Source organism: Periplaneta americana, chromosome 13 (assembly GCF_040183065.1).
Source record: "Periplaneta americana isolate PAMFEO1 chromosome 13, P.americana_PAMFEO1_priV1, whole genome shotgun sequence".
Lineage (NCBI taxonomy): Eukaryota > Metazoa > Arthropoda > Insecta > Blattodea > Blattidae > Periplaneta > Periplaneta americana.
The window spans coordinates 167,009,087-167,030,466 of record NC_091129.1 but is presented as its reverse complement, the minus strand read 5'-3'; the positions used below and the strand labels follow the sequence as shown (position 1 = coordinate 167,030,466).

At 44.1% G+C, this 21,380-nt stretch overlaps 1 protein-coding gene across 1 annotated transcript in view; it reads right to left on the bottom strand.

Moving 5' to 3' along the window:
* The window catches only part of LOC138711672 (uncharacterized), a 267,255-nt gene that overhangs the window by 184,364 nt on the left and 61,511 nt on the right, over nucleotides 1-21,380 (bottom strand). The window lies entirely within an intron of this gene.

Sequence of the window (21,380 nt, the reverse complement as noted above, 5' to 3'; positions counted from 1 at the left end):
ATCACCGCTAAAATCCAGCAAATCCGTCGCACTTTTTTCTAGCCTTAATTTTTCGGTACCTAAAATATTTGAGTCTCTAATTCCGAAAATAATGGCCATACCGAGGCACTGGATGCGGCCCTGTATTCCCCTTGAGATACTTCTTACACGATAGCATCAAAATGGTAATCGCGAACACTTTCTGATTTTCGAGAAAAAAAGGGGAATGGTTTAAACCACCATTCCGCCGACATTCTTTCCGCTATAGCTCCACAGTACTTGTAGTTACAAAAAAGCGGAAGATTGCGTTGAATACAGCTCGTCGAACTCTATCTTCAGTATAAAGGGCAACTCTCTATCCCCGCGCGTTTGGACGGGAGAGGCCGGCAAATTTTCAAAAAATGGTCATTTTGACCTTCCAAAACAGACTTTTTTCTACACAGGGAGAACGAAGGGGCTCAGAGGCCCGCCCTTTTAACTGTAGCATCCCGGCATCTTCCTTAATAATCACCGCTAAAATCCAGCAAATCCGTCGCACTTTTTTTTAGCCTTAATTTTTCGGTACCTAAAATATTTGAGTCTCTAATTCCGAAAATAATGGCCATACCGAGGAACTGGATGCGGCCCTGTATTCCCCCTTGAGATACTTCTTACACGATAACATCAAAATGGTAATCGCGAACACTTTCTGATTTTCGAGAAAAAAAAGGGGAAGGGTTTAAACCACCATTCCGCCGACATTCTTTCCGCCATAGCTCCACAGTACTTGTAGTTACAAAAAAGCGGAAGAGTGCGTTGAATACAGCTCGTCGAACTCTATCTTCAGTATAAAGGGCAACTCTCTATCCCCGCGCGTTTGGACGGGAGAGGCCGGCAAATTTTCAAAAAATGGTCATTTTGACCTTCCAAAACAGACTTTTTTCTACACAGGGAGAACGAAGGGGCTCAGAGGCCCGCCCTTTTAACTGTAGCATCCCGGCATCTTCCTTAATAATCACCGCTAAAATCCAGCAAATCCGTCGCACTTTTTTCTAGCCTTAATTTTTCGGTACCTAAAATATTTGAGTCTCTAATTCCGAAAATAATGGCCATACCGAGGAACTGGATGCGGCCCTGTATTCCCCCTTGAGATACTTCTTACACGATAGCATCAAAATGGTAATCGCGAACACTTTCTGATTTTCGAGAAAAAAAAGGGGAAGGGTTTAAACCACCATTCCGCCGACATTCTTTCCGCCATAGCTCCACAGTACTTGTAGTTACAAAAAAGCGGAAGAGTGCGTTGAATACAGCTCGTCGAACTCTATCTTCAGTATAAAGGGCAACTCTCTATCCCCGCGCGTTTGGACGGGAGAGGCCGGCAAAATTTCAAAAAATGGTCATTTTGACCTTCCAAAACAGACTTTTTTCTTCACAGGGAGAACGAAGGGGCTCAGAGGCCCGCCCTTTTAACTGTAGCATCCCGGCATCTTCCTTAATAATCACCGCTAAAATCCAGCAAATCCGTCGCACTTTTTTCTAGCCTTAATTTTTCGGTACCTAAAATATTTGAGTCTCTAATTCCGAAAATAATGGCCATACCGAGGCACTGGATGCGGCCCTGTATTCCCCCTTGAGATACTTCTTACACGATAGCATCAAAATGGTAATCGCGAACACTTTCTGATTTTCGAGAAAAAAAGGGGAAGGGTTTAAACCACCACCAATCCGCCGACATTCTTTCCGCCATAGCTCCACAGTACTTGTAGTTACAAAAAGGCGGAAGAGTGCGTTGAATACAGCTCGTCGAACTCTATCTTCAGTATAAAGGGCAACTCTCTATCCCCGCGCGTTTGGACGGGAGAGGCCGGCAAATTTTCAAAAAATGGTCATTTTGACCTTCCAAAACAGACTTTTTTCTACACAGGGAGAACGAAGGGGCTCAGAGGCCCGCCCTTTTAACTGTAGCATCCAGGCATCTTCCTTAATAATCACCGCTAAAATCCAGCAAATCCGTCGCACTTTTTTCTAGCCTTAATTTTTCGGTACCTAAAATATTTGAGTCTCTAATTCCGAAAATAATGGCCATACCGAGGAACTGGATGCGGCCCTGTATTCCCCCTTGAGATACTTCTTACACGATAGCATCAAAATGGCAATCGCGAACACTTTCTGATTTTCGAGAAAAAAAGGGGAAGGGTTTAAACCACCACCAATCCGCCGACATTCTTTCCGCCATAGCTCCACAGTACTTGTAGTTACAAAAAAGCGGAAGAGTGCGTTGAATACAGCTCGTCGAACTCTATCTTCAGTATAAAGGGCAACTCTCTATCCCCGCGCGTTTGGACGGGAGAGGCCGGCAAAATTTCAAAAAATGGTCATTTTGACCTTCCAAAACAGACTTTTTTCTACACAGGGAGAACGAAGGGGCTCAGAGGCCCGCCCTTTTAACTGTAGCATCCCGGCATCTTCCTTAATAATCACCGCTAAAATCCAGCAAATCCGTCGCACTTTTTTTTAGCCTTAATTTTTCGGTACCTAAAATATTTGAGTCTCTAATTCCGAAAATAATGGCCATACCGAGGAACTGGATGCGGCCCTGTATTCCCCCTTGAGATACTTCTTACACGATAACATCAAAATGGTAATCGCGAACACTTTCTGATTTTCGAGAAAAAAAAGGGGAAGGGTTTAAACCACCATTCCGCCGACATTCTTTCCGCCATAGCTCCACAGTACTTGTAGTTACAAAAAAGCGGAAGAGTGCGTTGAATACAGCTCGTCGAACTCTATCTTCAGTATAAAGGGCAACTCTCTATCCCCGCGCGTTTGGACGGGAGAGGCCGGCAAATTTTCAAAAAATGGTCATTTTGACCTTCCAAAACAGACTTTTTTCTACACAGGGAGAACGAAGGGGCTCAGAGGCCCGCCCTTTTAACTGTAGCATCCCGGCATCTTCCTTAATAATCACCGCTAAAATCCAGCAAATCCGTCGCACTTTTTTCTAGCCTTAATTTTTCGGTACCTAAAATATTTGAGTCTCTAATTCCGAAAATAATGGCCATACCGAGGAACTGGATGCGGCCCTGTATTCCCCCTTGAGATACTTCTTACACGATAGCATCAAAATGGTAATCGCGAACACTTTCTGATTTTCGAGAAAAAAAAGGGGAAGGGTTTAAACCACCATTCCGCCGACATTCTTTCCGCCATAGCTCCACAGTACTTGTAGTTACAAAAAAGCGGAAGAGTGCGTTGAATACAGCTCGTCGAACTCTATCTTCAGTATAAAGGGCAACTCTCTATCCCCGCGCGTTTGGACGGGAGAGGCCAGCAAAATTTCAAAAAATGGTCATTTTGACCTTCCAAAACAGACTTTTTTCTTCACAGGGAGAACGAAGGGGCTCAGAGGCCCGCCCTTTTAACTGTAGCATCCCGGCATCTTCCTTAATAATCACCGCTAAAATCCAGCAAATCCGTCGCACTTTTTTCTAGCCTTAATTTTTCGGTACCTAAAATATTTGAGTCTCTAATTCCGAAAATAATGGCCATACCGAGGCACTGGATGCGGCCCTGTATTCCCCCTTGAGATACTTCTTACACGATAGCATCAAAATGGTAATCGCGAACACTTTCTGATTTTCGAGAAAAAAAGGGGAAGGGTTTAAACCACCACCAATCCGCCGACATTCTTTCCGCCATAGCTCCACAGTACTTGTAGTTACAAAAAGGCGGAAGAGTGCGTTGAATACAGCTCGTCGAACTCTATCTTCAGTATAAAGGGCAACTCTCTATCCCCGCGCGTTTGGACGGGAGAGGCCGGCAAATTTTCAAAAAATGGTCATTTTGACCTTCCAAAACAGACTTTTTTCTACACAGGGAGAACGAAGGGGCTCAGAGGCCCGCCCTTTTAACTGTAGCATCCAGGCATCTTCCTTAATAATCACCGCTAAAATCCAGCAAATCCGTCGCACTTTTTTCTAGCCTTAATTTTTCGGTACCTAAAATATTTGAGTCTCTAATTCCGAAAATAATGGCCATACCGAGGAACTGGATGCGGCCCTGTATTCCCCCTTGAGATACTTCTTACACGATAGCATCAAAATGGCAATCGCGAACACTTTCTGATTTTCGAGAAAAAAAGGGGAAGGGTTTAAACCACCACCAATCCGCCGACATTCTTTCCGCCATAGCTCCACAGTACTTGTAGTTACAAAAAAGCGGAAGAGTGCGTTGAATACAGCTCGTCGAACTCTATCTTCAGTATAAAGGGCAACTCTCTATCCCCGCGCGTTTGGACGGGAGAGGCCGGCAAAATTTCAAAAAATGGTCATTTTGACCTTCCAAAACAGACTTTTTTCTACACAGGGAGAACGAAGGGGCTCAGAGGCCCGCCCTTTTAACTGTAGCATCCCGGCATCTTCCTTAATAATCACCGCTAAAATCCAGCAAATCCGTCGCACTTTTTTCTAGCCTTAATTTTTCGGTACCTAAAATATTTGAGTCTCTAATTCCGAAAATAATGGCCATACCGAGGAACTGGATGCGGCCCTGTATTCCCCCTTGAGATACTTCTTACACGATAGCATCAAAATGGTAATCGCGAACACTTTCTGATTTTCGAGAAAAAAAGGGGAAGGGTTTAAACCATCATTCCGCCGACATTCTTTCCGCCATAGCTCCACAGTACTTGTAGTTACAAAAAAGCGGAAGAGTGCGTTGAATACAGCTCGTCGAACTCTATCTTCAGTATAAAGGGCAACTCTCTATTCCCGCGCGTTTGGACGGGAGAGGCCGGCAAAATTTCAAAAAATGGTCATTTTGACCTTCCAAAACAGACTTTTTTCTACACAGGGAGAACGAAGGGGCTCAGAGGCCCGCCCTTTTAACTGTAGCATCCAGCATCTTCCTTAATAATCACCGCTAAAATCCAGCAAATCCGTCGCACTTTTTTCTAGCCTTAATTTTTCGGTACCTAAAATATTTGAGTCTCTAATTCCGAAAATAATGGCCATACCGCGGAACTGGATGCCGCCCTGTATTCCCCCTTGAGATACTTCTTACACGATAGCATCAAAATGGCAATCGCGAACACTTTCTGATTTTCGAGAAAAAAAGGGGAAGGGTTTAAACCACCATTGCGCCGACATTCTTTCCGCCATAGCTCCACAGTACTTGTAGTTACAAAAAAGCCGATGAGTGCGTTGAATACAGCTCGTCGAACTCTATCTTCAGTATAAAGGGCAACTCTCTATCCCCGCGCGTTTGGACGGGAGAGGCCGGCAAAATTTCAAAAAATGGTCATTTTGACCTTCCAAAACAGACTTTTTTCTACACAGGGAGAACGAAGGGGCTCAGAGGCTCGCCCTTTTAACTGTAGCATCCCGGCATCTTCCTTAATAATCACCGCTAAAATCCAGCAAATCCGTCGCACTTTTTTCTAGCCTTAATTTTTCGTTACCTAAAATATTTGAGTCTCTAATTCCGAAAATAATGGCCACACCGAGGAACTGGATGCGGCCCTGTATTCCCCCTTGAGATACTTATTACACGATAGCATCAAAATGGTAATCGCGAACACTTTCTGATTTTCGAGAAAAAAAGGGGAAGGGTTTAAACCATCATTCCGCCGACATTGTTTCCGCCATAGCTCCACAGTACTTGTAGTTACAAAAAAGCGGAAGAGTGCGTTGAATACAGCTTGTCGAACTCTATCTTCAGTATAAAGGGCAACTCTCTATCCCCGCGCGTTTGGAAGGGAGAGGCCGGCAAAATTTCAAAAAATGGTCATTTTGACCTTCCAAAACAGACTTTTTTCTACACAGGGAGAACGAAGGGGCTCAGAGGCCCGCCCTTTTAACTGTAGCATCCAGCATCTTCCTTAATAATCACCGCTAAAATCCAGCAAGTCCGTCGCACTTTTTTCTAGCCTTAATTTTTCGGTACCTAAAATATTTGAGTCTCTAATTCCGAAAATAATGGCCATACCGCGGAACTGGATGCCGCCCTGTATTCCCCCTTGAGATACTTCTTACACGATAGCATCAAAATGGCAATCGCGAACACTTTCTGATTTTCGAGAAAAAAAGGGGAAGGTTTTTAAACCACCATTCCGCCGACATTCTTTCCGCCATAGCTCCACAGTACTTGTAGTTACAAAAAAGCGGAAGAGTGCGTTGAATACAGCTCGTCGAACTCTATCTTCAGTATAAAGGGCAACTCTCTATCCCCGCGCGTTTGGACGGGAGAGGCCGGCAAAATTTCAAAAAATGGTCATTTTGACCTTCCAAAACAGACTTTTTTCTACACAGGGAGAACGAAGGGGCTCAGAGGCCCGCCCTTTTAACTGTAGCATCCCGGCATCTTCCTTAATAATCACCGCTAAAATCCAGCAAATCCGTCGCACTTTTTTCTAGCCTTAATTTTTCGGTACCTAAAATATTTGAGTCTCTAATTCCGAAAATAATGGCCATACCGAGGCACTGGATGCGGCCCTGTATTCCCCCTTGAGATACTTCTTACACGATAGCATCAAAATGGTAATCGCGAACACTTTCTGATTTTCGAGAAAAAAAGGGGAATGGTTTAAACCACCATTCCGCCGACATTCTTTCCGCCATAGCTCCACAGTACTTGTAGTTACAAAAAAGCGGAAGAGTGCGTTGAATACAGCTCGTCGAACTCTATCTTCAGTATAAAGGGCAACTCTCTATCCCCGCGCGTTTGGACGGGAGAGGCCGGCAAATTTTCAAAAAATGGTCATTTTGACCTTCCAAAACAGACTTTTTTCTACACAGGGAGAACGAAGGTGCTCATTGGCCCGCCCTTTTAACTGTAGCAACCCGGAATCTTCCTTAATAATCACCGCTAAAATCCAGCAAATCCGTCGCACTTTTTTCTAGAATTAATTTTTCGGTACCTAAAATATTTGAGTCTCTAATTCCGAAAATAATGGCCATACCGAGGAACTGGATGCGGCCCTGTATTCCCCTTTGAGATACTTCTTACACGATAGCATCAAAATGGCAATCGCGAACACTTTCTGATTTTCGAGAAAAAAGGGGGAAGGGTTTAAACCACCATTCCGCCGACATTCGTTCCGCCATAGCTCCACAGTACTTGTACTTACAAAAAAGCGGAAGAGTGCGTTGAATACAGCTCGTCGAACTCTATCTTCAGTATAAAGGGCAACTCTCTATCCCCGCGCGTTTGGACGGGTGAGGCCGGCAAAATTTCAAAAAATGGTCATTTTGACCTTCCAAAACAGAATTTTTTCTACACAGGGAGAACGAAGGGGCTCAGAAGCCCGCCCTTTTAACAGTAGCATCCCGGCATCTTCCTTAATAATCAACGCTAAAATCCAGCAAATCCGTCGCACTTTTTTCTAGCCTTAATTTTTCGGTACCTAAAATATTTGAGTCTCTAATTCCGAAAATAATGGCCATACCGAGGAACTGGATGCGACCCTGTATTCCCCCTTGAGATACTTCTTACACGATAGCATCAAAATGGCAATCGCGAACACTTTCTGATTTTCGAGAAAAATTCCGCCGACATTCTTTCCGCCATAGCTCCACAGTACTTGTAGTTACAAAAAAGCGGGAGAGTGCGTTGAATACAGCTCGTCGAACTCTATCTTCAGTATGAAGGGCAACTCTCTATCCCCGGCCGTTTGGACGGGAGAGGCAGGCAAAATTTCAAAAAATGGTCATTTTGACCTTCCAAAACAGACTTTTTTCTACACAGGGAGAACGAAGGGGCTCATTGGCCCGCCCTTTTAACTGTAGCATCCCGGAATCTTCCTTAATAATCACCGCTAAAATCCAGCAAATCCGTCGCTCTTTTTTCTAGCCTTAATTTGTCGCTACCTAAAATATTTGAGTCTCTAATTGCGAAAATAATGGCCATACCGAGGAACTGGATGCGGCCCTGTATTCCCCCTTGAGATACTTCTTACACGATAGCATCAAAATGGCAATCGCGAACACTTTCTGATTTTCGAGACATTCTTTCCGCCATAGCTCCACAGTACTTGTAGTTACAAAAAAGCGGAAGAGTGCGTTGAATACAGCTCGTCGAACTCTATCTTCAGTATAAAGGGCAACTCTCTATCCCCGCGCGTTTGGACGGGAGAGGCCGGCAAAATTTCAAAAAATGGTCATTTTGACCTTCCAAAACAGACTTTTTTCTACACAGGGAGAACGAAGGGGCTCAGTGGCCCACCCTTTTAACTGTAGCATTCCGGAATCTTCCTTAATAATCACCGCTAAAATCCAGCAAATCCGTCGCACTTTTTTCTAGCCTTAATTTTTCGGTACCTAAAATATTTGAGTCTCTAATTCCGAAAATAATGGCAATACCGAGTAACTGGATGCGGCCCTGTATTCCCCCTTGAGATACTTCTTACACGATAGCATCAAAATGGCAATCGCGAACACTTTCTGATTTTCGAGAAAAAAAGGGGAAGGGTTTAAACCACCATTCCGCCGACATTCTTTCCGCCATAGCTCCACAGTACTTGTAGTTACAACAAAGCGGAAAGAGTGCGTTGAATACAGCTCGTCGAACTCGATCTTCAGTATAAAGGGCAACTCTCTATCCCGCGCGTTTGGACGGAGAGGCCGGCAAAATTTCAAAAATGGTCATTTTGACCTTCCAAAACAGACTTTTTTCTTCACAGGGAGAACGAAGGGGCTCAGAGGCCCGCCCTCCCTTTTAAACTGTAGCATCCCGGAATCTTCCTTAATAATCACCGCTAAAATCCAGCAAATCCGTCGCACTTTTTTCTAGCCTTAATTTTTCGGTACCTAAAATATTTGAGTCTCTAATTCCGAAAATAATGGCCATACCGAGGAACTGGATGCGGCCCTGTATTCCCCCTTGAGATACTTCTTACACGATAACATCAAAATGGTAATCGCGAACACTTTCTGATTTTCGAGAAAAAAAGGGGAAGGGTTTAAACCACCATTCCGCCGACATTCTTTCCGCCATAGCTCCACAGTACTTGTAGTTACAACAAAGCGGAAGAGTGCGTTGAATACAGCTCGTCGAACTCGATCTTCAGTATAAAGGGCAACTCTCTATCCCCGCGCGTTTGGACGGGAGAGGCCGGCAAAATTTCAAAAATGGTCATTTTGACCTTCCAAAACAGACTTTTTTCTTCACAGGGAGAACGAAGGGGCTCAGAGGCCCGCCCTTTTAACTGTAGCATCCCGGCATCTTCCTTAATAATCACCGCTAAAATCCAGCAAATCCGTCGCACTTTTTTCTAGCCTTAATTTTTCGGTACCTAAAATATTTGAGTCTCTAATTCCGAAAATAATGGCCATACCGAGGCACTGGATGCGGCCCTGTATTCCCCCTTGAGATACTTCTTACACGATAGCATCAAAATGGTAATCGCGAACACTTTCTGATTTCGAGAAAAAAAGGGGAATGGTTTAAACCACCATTCCGCCGACATTCTTTCCGCCATAGCTCCACAGTACTTGTAGTTACAAAAAAGCGAAGAGTGCGTTGAATACAGCTCGTCGAACTCTATCTTCAGTATAAAGGGCAACTCTCTATCCCCGCGCGTTTGGACGGGTGAGGCCGGCAAAATTTCAAAAAATGGTCATTTTGACCTTCCAAAACAGAATTTTTTCTACACAGGGAGAACGAAGGGGCTCAGAAGCCCGCCCTTTTAACAGTAGCATCCCGGCATCTTCCTTAATAATCAACGCTAAAATCCAGCAAATCCGTCGCACTTTTTTTCTAGCCTTAATTTTTCGGTACCTAAAATATTTGAGTCTCTAATTCCGAAAATAATGGCCATACCGAGGAACTGGATGCGGCCCTGTATTCCCCCTTGAGATACTTCTTACACGATAGCATCAAAATGGCAATCGCGAACACTTTCTGATTTTCGAGAAAAATTCCGCCGACATTCTTTCGCCATATTCCACAGTACTTGTAGTAACAAAAGAGCGGAAGAGTGCGTTTGAATACAGCTCGTCGAACTCTATCTTCAGTATAAAGGGCAACTCTCTATCCCCGCGCGTTTGGACGGGAGAGGCAGGCAAAATTTCAAAAAATGGTCATTTTGACCTTCCAAAAACAGACTTTTTTCTACACAGGGGGAACGAAGGGGCTCATTGGCCCGCCTTTTAACTGTAGCATCCCGGAATCTTCGTTAATAATCACCGCTAAAATCCAGCAAATCCGTCGCACTTTTTTCTAGCCTTAATTTTTCGGTACCTAAAATATTTGAGTCTCTATTTCCGAAAATAATGGCCATACCGAGGAACTGGATGCGGCCTGTATTCCCCCTTGAGATACTTCTTACACGATAGCATCAAAATGGCAATCGCGAACACTTTCTGATTTTCGAGAAAAATTCCGCCGACATTCTTTCCGCCATAGCTCCACAGTACTTGTAGTTACAAAAAGGCGGAAGAGTGCGTTGAATACAGCTCGTCGAACTCTATCTTCAGTATAAAGGGCAACTCTCTATCCCCGGGCGTTTTGGACGGGAGAGGCAGGCAAAATTTCAAAAAATGGTCATTTTGACCTTCCAAAACAGACTTTTTTCTACACAGGGAGAACGAAGGGGCTCATTGGCCCGCCCTTTTAACTGTAGCATCCCGGAATCTTCCTTAATAATCACCGCTAAAATCCAGCAAATCCGTCGCTCTTTTTCTAGCCTTAATTTTTCGCTACCTAAAATATTTGAGTCTCTAATTCCGAAAATAATGGCCATACCGAGGAACTGGATGCGGCCCTGTATTCCCCCTTGAGATACTTCTTACACGATAGCATCAAAATGGCAATCGCGAACACTTTCTGATTTTCGAGACATTCTTTCCGCCATAGCTCCACAGTACTTGTAGTTACAAAAAAGCGGAAGAGTGCGTTGAATACAGCTCGTCGAACTCTATCTTCAGTATAAAGGGCAACTCTCTATCCCCGCGCGTTTGGACGGGAGAGGCCGGCAAAATTTCAAAAAATGGTCATTTTGACCTTCCAAAACAGACTTTTTTCTACACAGGGAGAACGAAGGGGCTCAGTGGCCCACCCTTTTAACTGTAGCATTCCGGAATCTTCCTTAATAATCACCGCTAAAATCCAGCAAATCCGTCGCACTTTTTTCTAGCCTTAATTTTTCGGTACCTAAAATATTTGAGTCTCTAATTCCGAAAATAATGGCCATACCGAGGAACTGGATGCGGCCCTGTATTCCCCCTTGAGATACTTCTTACACGATAGCATCAAAATGGCAATCGCGAACACTTTCTGATTTTCGAGAAAAATTCCGCCGACATTCTTTCCGCCATAGCTCCACAGTACTTGTAGTTACGAAAAAGCGGAAGAGTGCGTTGAATACAGCTCGTGGAACTCTATCTTCAGTATAAAGGGCAACTCTCTATCCCCGCGCGTTTGGACGGGAGAGGCAGGCAAAATTTCAAAAAATGGTCATTTTGACCTTCCAAAACAGACTTTTTTCTACACAGGGAGAACGAAGGGGCTCATTGGCCCGCCCTTTTAACTGTAGCATCCCGGAATCTTCCTTAATAATCACCGCTAAAATCCAGCAAATCCGTTGCACTTTTTTCTAGCCTTAATTTTTCGGTACCTAAAATATTTGAGTCTCTAATTCCGAAAATAATGGCCATACCGAGGAACTGGATGCGGCCCTGTATTCCCCCTTGAGATACTTCTTACACGATAGCATCAAAATGGTAATCGCGAACACTTTCTGATTTTCGAGAAAAAAAAGGGGAAGGGTTTAAACCACCATTCCGCCGACATTCTTTCCGCCATAGCTCCACAGTACTTGTAGTTACAAAAAAGCGGAAGAGTGCGTTGAATACAGCTCGTCGAACTCTATCTTCAGTATAAAGGGCAACTCTCTATCCCCGCGCGTTTGGACGGGAGAGGCCGGCAAAATTTCAAAAAATGGTCATTTTGACCTTCCAAAACAGACTTTTTTCTACACAGGGAGAACGAAGGGGCTCAGAGCCCCGCCCTTTTAACTGTAGCATCCCGGCATCTTCCTTAATAATCACCGCTAAAATCCAGCAAATCCGTCGCACTTTTTTCTAGCCTTAATTTTTCGGTACCTAAAATATTTGAGTCTCTAATTCCGAAAATAATGGCCATACCGAGGCACTGGATGCGGCCCTGTATTCCCCCTTGAGATACTTCTTACACGATAGCATCAAAATGGTAATCGCGAACACTTTCTGATTTTCGAGAAAAAAAGGGGAATGGTTTAAACCACCATTCCGCCGACATTCTTTCCGCCATAGCTCCACAGTCCTTGTAGTTACAAAAAAGCGGAAGAGTGCGTTGAATACAGCTCGTCGAACTCTATCTTCAGTATAAAGGGCAACTCTCTATCCCCGCGCGTTTGGACGGGTGAGGCCGGCAAAATTCAAAAAATGGTCATTTTGACCTTCCAAAACAGAATTTTTTCTACACAGGGAGAACGAAGGGGCTCAGAAGCCCGCCCTTTTAACAGTAGCATCCCGGCATCTTCCTTAATAATCAACGCTAAAATCCAGCAAATCCGTCGCACTTTTTTCTAGCCTTAATTTTTCGGTACCTAAAATATTTGAGTCTCTAATTCCGAAAATAATGGCCATACCGAGGAACTGGATGCGGCCCTGTATTCCCCCTTGAGATACTTCTTACACGATAGCATCAAAATGGCAATCGCGAACACTTTCTGATTTTCGAGAAAAATTCCGCCGACATTCTTTCCGCCATATTCCACAGTACTTGTAGTAACAAAAGAGCGGAAGAGTGCGTTGAATACAGCTCGTCGAACTCTATCTTCAGTATAAAGGGCAACTCTCTATCCCCGCGCGTTTGGACGGGAGAGGCAGGCAAAATTTCAAAAAATGGTCATTTTGACCTTCCAAAACAGACTTTTTTCTACACAGGGGGAACGAAGGGGCTCATTGGCCCGCCCTTTTAACTGTAGCATCCCGGAATCTTCGTTAATAATCACCGCTAAAATCCAGCAAATCCGTCGCACTTTTTTCTAGCCTTAATTTTTCGGTACCTAAAATATTTGAGTCTCTATTTCCGAAAATAATGGCCATACCGAGGAACTGGATGCGGCCCTGTATTCCCCCTTGAGATACTTCTTACACGATAGCATCAAAATGGCAATCGCGAACACTTTCTGATTTTCGAGACATTCTTTCCGCCATAGCTCCACAGTACTTGTAGTTACAAAAAAGCGGAAGAGTGCGTTGAATACAGCTCGTCGAACTCTATCTTCAGTATAAAGGGCAACTCTCTATCCCCGCGCGTTTGGACGGGAGAGGCCGGCAAAATTTCAAAAAATGGTCATTTTGACCTTCCAAAACAGACTTTTTTCTACACAGGGAGAACGAAGGGGCTCAGTGGCCCACCCTTTTAACTGTAGCATTCCGGAATCTTCCTTAATAATCACCGCTAAAATCCAGCAAATCCGTCGCACTTTTTTCTAGCCTTAATTTTTCGGTACCTAAAATATTTGAGTCTCTAATTCCGAAAATAATGGCCATACCGAGGAACTGGATGCGGCCCTGTATTCCCCCTTGAGATACTTCTTACACGATAGCATCAAAATGGCAATCGCGAACACTTTCTGATTTTCGAGAAAAATTCCGCCGACATTCTTTCCGCCATAGCTCCACAGTACTTGTAGTTACGAAAAAGCGGAAGAGTGCGTTGAATACAGCTCGTCGAACTCTATCTTCAGTATAAAGGGCAACTCTCTATCCCCGCGCGTTTGGACGGGAGAGGCAGGCAAAATTTCAAAAAATGGTCATTTTGACCTTCCAAAACAGACTTTTTTCTACACAGGGAGAACGAAGGGGCTCATTGGCCCGCCCTTTTAACTGTAGCATCCCGGAATCTTCCTTAATAATCACCGCTAAAATCCAGCAAATCCGTTGCACTTTTTTCTAGCCTTAATTTTTCGGTACCTAAAATATTTGAGTCTCTAATTCCGAAAATAATGGCCATACCGAGGAACTGGATGCGGCCCTGTATTCCCCCTTGAGATACTTCTTACACGATAGCATCAAAATGGTAATTGCGAACACTTTCTGATTTTCGAGAAAAAAAAGGGGAAGGGTTTAAACCACCATTCCGCCGACATTCTTTCCGCCATAGCTCCACAGTACTTGTAGTTACAAAAAAGCGGAAGAGTGCGTTGAATACAGCTCGTCGAACTCTATCTTCAGTATAAAGGGCAACTCTCTATCCCCGCGCGTTTGGACGGGAGAGGCCGGCAAAATTTCAAAAAATGGTCATTTTGACCTTCCAAAACAGACTTTTTTCTACACAGGGAGAACGAAGGGGCTCAGAGCCCCGCCCTTTTAACTGTAGCATCCCGGCATCTTCCTTAATAATCACCGCTAAAATCCAGCAAATCCGTCGCACTTTTTTCTAGCCTTAATTTTTCGGTACCTAAAATATTTGAGTCTCTAATTCCGAAAATAATGGCCATACCGAGGAACTGGATGCGGCCCTGTATTCCCCCTTGAGATACTTCTTACACGATAACATCAAAATGGTAATCGCGAACACTTTCTGATTTTCGAGAAAAAAAGGGGAAGGGTTTAAACCACCATTCCGCCGACATTCTTTCCGCCATAGCTCCACAGTACTTGTAGTTACAACAAAGCGGAAGAGTGCGTTGAATACAGCTCGTCGAACTCGATCTTCAGTATAAAGGGCAACTCTCTATCCCCGCGCGTTTGGACGGGAGAGGCCGGCAAAATTTCAAAAATGGTCATTTTGACCTTCCAAAACAGACTTTTTTCTACACAGGGAGAACGAAGGGCCTCAGAGGCCCGCCCTTTTAACTGTAGCATCCCGGCATCTTCCTTAATAATCACCGCTAAAATCCAGCAAATCCGTCGCACTTTTTCTAGCCTTAATTTTTCGGTACCTAAAATATTTGAGTCTCTAATTCCGAAAATAATGGCCATACCGAGGCACTGGATGCGGCCCTGTATTCCCCCTTGAGATACTTCTTACACGATAGCATCAAAATGGTAATCGCGAACACTTTCTGATTTTCGAGAAAAAAAGGGGAATGGTTTTAAACCACCATTCCGCCGACATTCTTTCCGCCATAGCTCCACAGTACTTGTAGTTACAAAAAAGCGGAAGAGTGCGTTGAATACAGCTCGTCGAACTCTATCTTGAGTATAAAGGGCAACACTCTATCCCCGCGCGTTTGGACGGGAGAGGCAGCCAAATTTCAAAAAATGGTCATCTTGACCTTCCAAAACAGACTTTTTTCTACACAGGGGGAACGAAGGGGCTCATTGGCCCGCCCTTTTAACTGTAGCATCCCGGAATCTTCCTTAATAATCACCGCTAAAATCCAGCAAATCCGTCGCACTTTTTTCTAGCCTTAATTTTTCGGTACCTAAAATATTTGAGTCTCTATTTCCGAAAATAATGGCCATACCGAGGAACTGGATGCGGCCCTGTATTCCCCCTTGAGATACTTCTTACACGATAGCATCAAAATGGCAATCGCGAACACTTTCTGATTTTCGAGAAAAAAAGGGGAAGGGTTCAAACCATCATTCCGCCGACATTCTTTCCGCCATAGCTCCACAGTACTTGTAGTTACAAAAAAGCGGAAGAGTGCGTTGAATACAGCTCGTCGAACTCTATCTTCAGTATAAAGGGCAACTCTCTATCCCCGCTCGTTTGGACGGGAGAGGCCGGCAAAATTTCAAAAAATGGTCATTTTGACCTTCCAAAACAGACTTTTTTCTACACAGGGAGAACGAAGGGGCTCAGAGGCCCGCCCTTTTAACTGTAGCATCCCGGCATCTTCCTTAATAATCACCGCTAAAATCCAGCAAATCCGTCGCACTTTTTTCTAGCCTTAATTTTTCGGTACCTAAAATATTTGAGTCTCTAATTCCGAAAATAATGGCCATACCGAGGAACTGGATGCGGCCCTGTATTCCCCCTTGAGATACTTCTTACACGATAACATCAAAATGGTAATCGCGAACACTTTCTGATTTTCGAGAAAAAAAGGGGAAGTGTTTAAACCACCATTCCGCCGACATTCTTTCCGCCATAGCTCCACAGTACTTGTAGTTACAACAAAGCGGAAGAGTGCGTTGAATACAGCTCGTCGAACTCGATCTTCAGTATAAAGGGCAACTCTCTATCCCCGCGCGTTTGGACGGGAGAGGCCGGCAAAATTTCAAAAATGGTCATTTTGACCTTCCAAAACAGACTTTTTTCTACACAGGGAGAACGAAGGGGCTCAGAGGCCCGCCCTTTTAACTGTAGCATCCCGGCATCTTCCTTAATAATCACCGCTAAAATCCAGCAAATCCGTCGCACTTTTTTCTAGCCTTAATTTTTCGGTACCTAAAATATTTGAGTCTCTAATTCCGAAAATAATGGCCATACCGAGGCACTGGATGCGGCCCTGTATTCCCCCTTGAGATACTTCTTACACGATAGCATCAAAATGGTAATCGCGAACACTTTCTGATTTTCGAGAAAAAAAGGGGAATGGTTTAAACCACCATTCCGCCGACATTCTTTCCGCCATAGCTCCACAGTACTTGTAGTTACAAAAAAGCGGAAGAGTGCGTTGAATACAGCTCGTCGAACTCTATCTTCAGTATAAAGGGCAACTCTCTATCCCCGCGCGTTTGGACGGGTGAGGCCGGCAAAATTTCAAAAAATGGTCATTTTGACCTTCCAAAACAGAATTTTTTCTACACAGGGAGAACGAAGGGGCTCAGAAGCCCGCCCTTTTAACAGTAGCATCCCGGCATCTTCCTTAATAATCAACGCTAAAATCCAGCAAATCCGTCGCACTTTTTTCTAGCCTTAATTTTTCGGTACCTAAAATATTTGAGTCTCTAATTCCGAAAATAATGGCCATACCGAGGAACTGGATGCGGCCCTGTATTCCCCCTTGAGATACTTCTTACACGATAGCATCAAAATGGCAATCGCGAACACTTTCTGATTTTCGAGAAAAATTCCGCCGACATTCTTTCCGCCATAGCTCCACAGTACTTGTAGTTACGAAAAAGCGGAAGAGTGCGTTGAATACAGCTCGTCGAACTCTATCTTCAGTATAAAGGGCAACTCTCTATCCCCGCGCGTTTGGACGGGAGAGGCAGGCAAAATTTCAAAAAATGGTCATTTTGACCTTCCAAAACAGACTTTTTTCTACACAGGGAGAACGAAGGGGCTCATTGGCCCGCCCTTTTAACTGTAGCATCCCGGAATCTTCCTTAATAATCACCGCTAAAATCCAGCAAATCCGTTGCACTTTTTTCTAGCCTTAATTTTTCGGTACCTAAAATATTTGAGTCTCTAATTCCGAAAATAATGGCCATACCGAGGAACTGGATGCGGCCCTGTATTCCCCCTTGAGATACTTCTTACACGATAGCATCAAAATGGTAATCGCGAACACTTTCTGATTTTCGAGAAAAAAAAGGGGAAGGGTTTAAACCACCATTCCGCCGACATTCTTTCCGCCATAGCTCCACAGTACTTGTAGTTACAAAAAAGCGGAAGAGTGCGTTGAATACAGCTCGTCGAACTCTATCTTCAGTATAAAGGGCAACTCTCTATCCCCGCGCGTTTGGACGGGAGAGGCCGGCAAAATTTCAAAAAATGGTCATTTTGACCTTCCAAAACAGACTTTTTTCTACACAGGGAGAACGAAGGGGCTCAGAGCCCCGCCCTTTTAACTGTAGCATCCCGGCATCTTCCTTAATAATCACCGCTAAAATCCAGCAAATCCGTCGCACTTTTTTCTAGCCTTAATTTTTCGGTACCTAAAATATTTGAGTCTCTAATTCCGAAAATAATGGCCATACCGAGGCACTGGATGCGGCCCTGTATTCCCCCTTGAGATACTTCTTACACGATAGCATCAAAATGGTAATCGCGAACACTTTCTGATTTTCGAGAAAAAAAGGGGAATGGTTTAAACCACCATTCCGCCGACATTCTTTCCGCCATAGCTCCACAGTACTTGTAGTTACAAAAAAGCGGAAGAGTGCGTTGAATACAGCTCGTCGAACTCTATCTTCAGTATAAAGGGCAACTCTCTATCCCCGCGCGTTTGGACGGGTGAGGCCGGCAAAATTTCAAAAAATGGTCATTTTGACCTTCCAAAACAGAATTTTTTCTACACAGGGAGAACGAAGGGGCTCAGAAGCCCGCCCTTTTAACAGTAGCATCCCGGCATCTTCCTTAATAATCAACGCTAAAATCCAGCAAATCCGTCGCACTTTTTTCTAGCCTTAATTTTTCGGTACCTAAAATATTTGAGTCTCTAATTCCGAAAATAATGGCCATACCGAGGAACTGGATGCGGCCCTGTATTCCCCCTTGAGATACTTCTTACACGATAGCATCAAAATGGCAATCGCGAACACTTTCTGATTTTCGAGAAAAATTCCGCCGACATTCTTTCCGCCATATTCCACAGTACTTGTAGTAACAAAAGAGCGGAAGAGTGCGTTGAATACAGCTCGTCGAACTCTATCTTCAGTATAAAGGGCAACTCTCTATCCCCGCGCGTTTGGACGGGAGAGGCAGGCAAAATTTCAAAAAATGGTCATTTTGACCTTCCAAAACAGACTTTTTTCTACACAGGGGGAACGAAGGGGCTCATTGGCCCGCCCTTTTAACTGTAGCATCCCGGAATCTTCGTTAATAATCACCGCTAAAATCCAGCAAATCCGTCGCACTTTTTTCTAGCCTTAATTTTTCGGTACCTAAAATATTTGAGTCTCTATTTCCGAAAATAATGGCCATACCGAGGAACTGGATGCGGCCCTGTATTCCCCCTTGAGATACTTCTTACACGATAGCATCAAAATGGCAATCGCGAACACTTTCTGATTTTCGAGACATTCTTTCCGCCATAGCTCCACAGTACTTGTAGTTACAAAAAAGCGGAAGAGTGCGTTGAATACAGCTCGTCGAACTCTATCTTCAGTATAAAGGGCAACTCTCTATCCCCGCGCGTTTGGACGGGAGAGGCCGGCAAAATTTCAAAAAATGGTCATTTTGACCTTCCAAAACAGACTTTTTTCTACACAGGGAGAACGAAGGGGCTCAGTGGCCCACCCTTTTAACTGTAGCATTCCGGAATCTTCCTTAATAATCACCGCTAAAATCCAGCAAATCCGTCGCACTTTTTTCTAGCCTTAATTTTTCGGTACCTAAAATATTTGAGTCTCTAATTCCGAAAATAATGGCCATACCGAGGAACTGGATGCGGCCCTGTATTCCCCCTTGAGATACTTCTTACACGATAGCATCAAAATGGCAATCGCGAACACTTTCTGATTTTCGAGAAAAATTCCGCCGACATTCTTTCCGCCATAGCTCCACAGTACTTGTAGTTACGAAAAAGCGGAAGAGTGCGTTGAATACAGCTCGTCGAACTCTATCTTCAGTATAAAGGGCAACTCTCTATCCCCGCGCGTTTGGACGGGAGAGGCAGGCAAAATTTCAAAAAATGGTCATTTTGACCTTCCAAAACAGACTTTTTTCTACACAGGGAGAACGAAGGGGCTCATTGGCCCGCCCTTTTAACTGTAGCATCCCGGAATCTTCCTTAATAATCACCGCTAAAATCCAGCAAATCCGTTGCACTTTTTTCTAGCCTTAATTTTTCGGTACCTAAAATATTTGAGTCTCTAATTCCGAAAATAATGGCCATACCGAGGAACTGGATGCGGCCCTGTATTCCCCCTTGAGATACTTCTTACACGATAGCATCAAAATGGTAATTGCGAACACTTTCTGATTTTCGAGAAAAAAAAGGGGAAGGGTTTAAACCACCATTCCGCCGACATTCTTTCCGCCATAGCTCCACAGTACTTGTAGTTACAAAAAAGCGGAAGAGTGCGTTGAATACAGCTCGTCGAACTCTATCTTCAGTATAAAGGGCAACTCTCTATCCCCGCGCGTTTGGACGGGAGAGGCCGGCAAAATTTCAAAAAATGGTCATTTTGACCTTCCAAAACAGACTTTTTTCTACACAGGGAGAACGAAGGGGCTCAGAGCCCCGCCCTTTTAACTGTAGCATCCCGGCATCTTCCTTAATAATCACCGCTAAAATCCAGCAAATCCGTCGCACTTTTTTCTAGCCTTAATTTTTCGGTACCTAAAATATTTGAGTCTCTAATTCCGAAAATAATGGCCATACCGAGGAACTGGATGCGGCCCTGTATTCCCCCTTGAGATACTTCTTACACGATAACATCAAAATGGTAATCGCGAACACTTTCTGATTTTCGAGAAAAAAAGGGGAAGGGTTTAAACCACCATTCCGCCGACATTCTTTCCGCCATAGCTCCACAGTACTTGTAGTTACAACAAAGCGGAAGAGTGCGTTGAATACAGCTCGTCGAACTCGATCTTCAGTATAAAGGGCAACTCTCTATCCCCGCGCGTTTGGACGGGAGAGGCCGGCAAAATTTCAAAAATGGTCATTTTGACCTTCCAAAACAGACTTTTTTCTACACAGGGAGAACGAAGGGCCTCAGAGGCCCGCCCTTTTAACTGTAGCATCCCGGCATCTTCCTTAATAATCACCGCTAAAATCCAGCAAATCCGTCGCACTTTTTCTAGCCTTAATTTTTCGGTACCTAAAATATTTGAGTCTCTAATTCCGAAAATAATGGCCATACCGAGGCACTGGATGCGGCCCTGTATTCCCCCTTGAGATACTTCTTACACGATAGCATCAAAATGGTAATCGCGAACACTTTCTGATTTTCGAGAAAAAAAGGGGAATGGTTTAAACCACCATTCCGCCGACATTCTTTCCGCCATAGCTCCACAGTACTTGTAGTTACAAAAAAGCGGAAGAGTGCGTTGAATACAGCTCGTCGAACTCTATCTTGAGTATAAAGGGCAACACTCTATCCCCGCGCGTTTGGACGGGAGAGGCAGCCAAATTTCAAAAAATGGTCATCTTGACCTTCCAAAACAGACTTTTTTCTACACAGGGGGAACGAAGGGGCTCATTGGCCCGCCCTTTTAACTGTAGCATCCCGGAATCTTCCTTAATAATCACCGCTAAAATCCAGCAAATCCGTCGCACTTTTTTCTAGCCTTAATTTTTCGGTACCTAAAATATTTGAGTCTCTATTTCCGAAAATAATGGCCATACCGAGGAACTGGATGCGGCCCTGTATTCCCCCTTGAGATACTTCTTACACGATAGCATCAAAATGGCAATCGCGAACACTTTCTGATTTTCGAGAAAAAAAGGGGAAGGGTTCAAACCATCATTCCGCCGACATTCTTTCCGCCATAGCTCCACAGTACTTGTAGTTACAAAAAAGCGGAAGAGTGCGTTGAATACAGCTCGTCGAACTCTATCTTCAGTATAAAGGGCAACTCTCTAT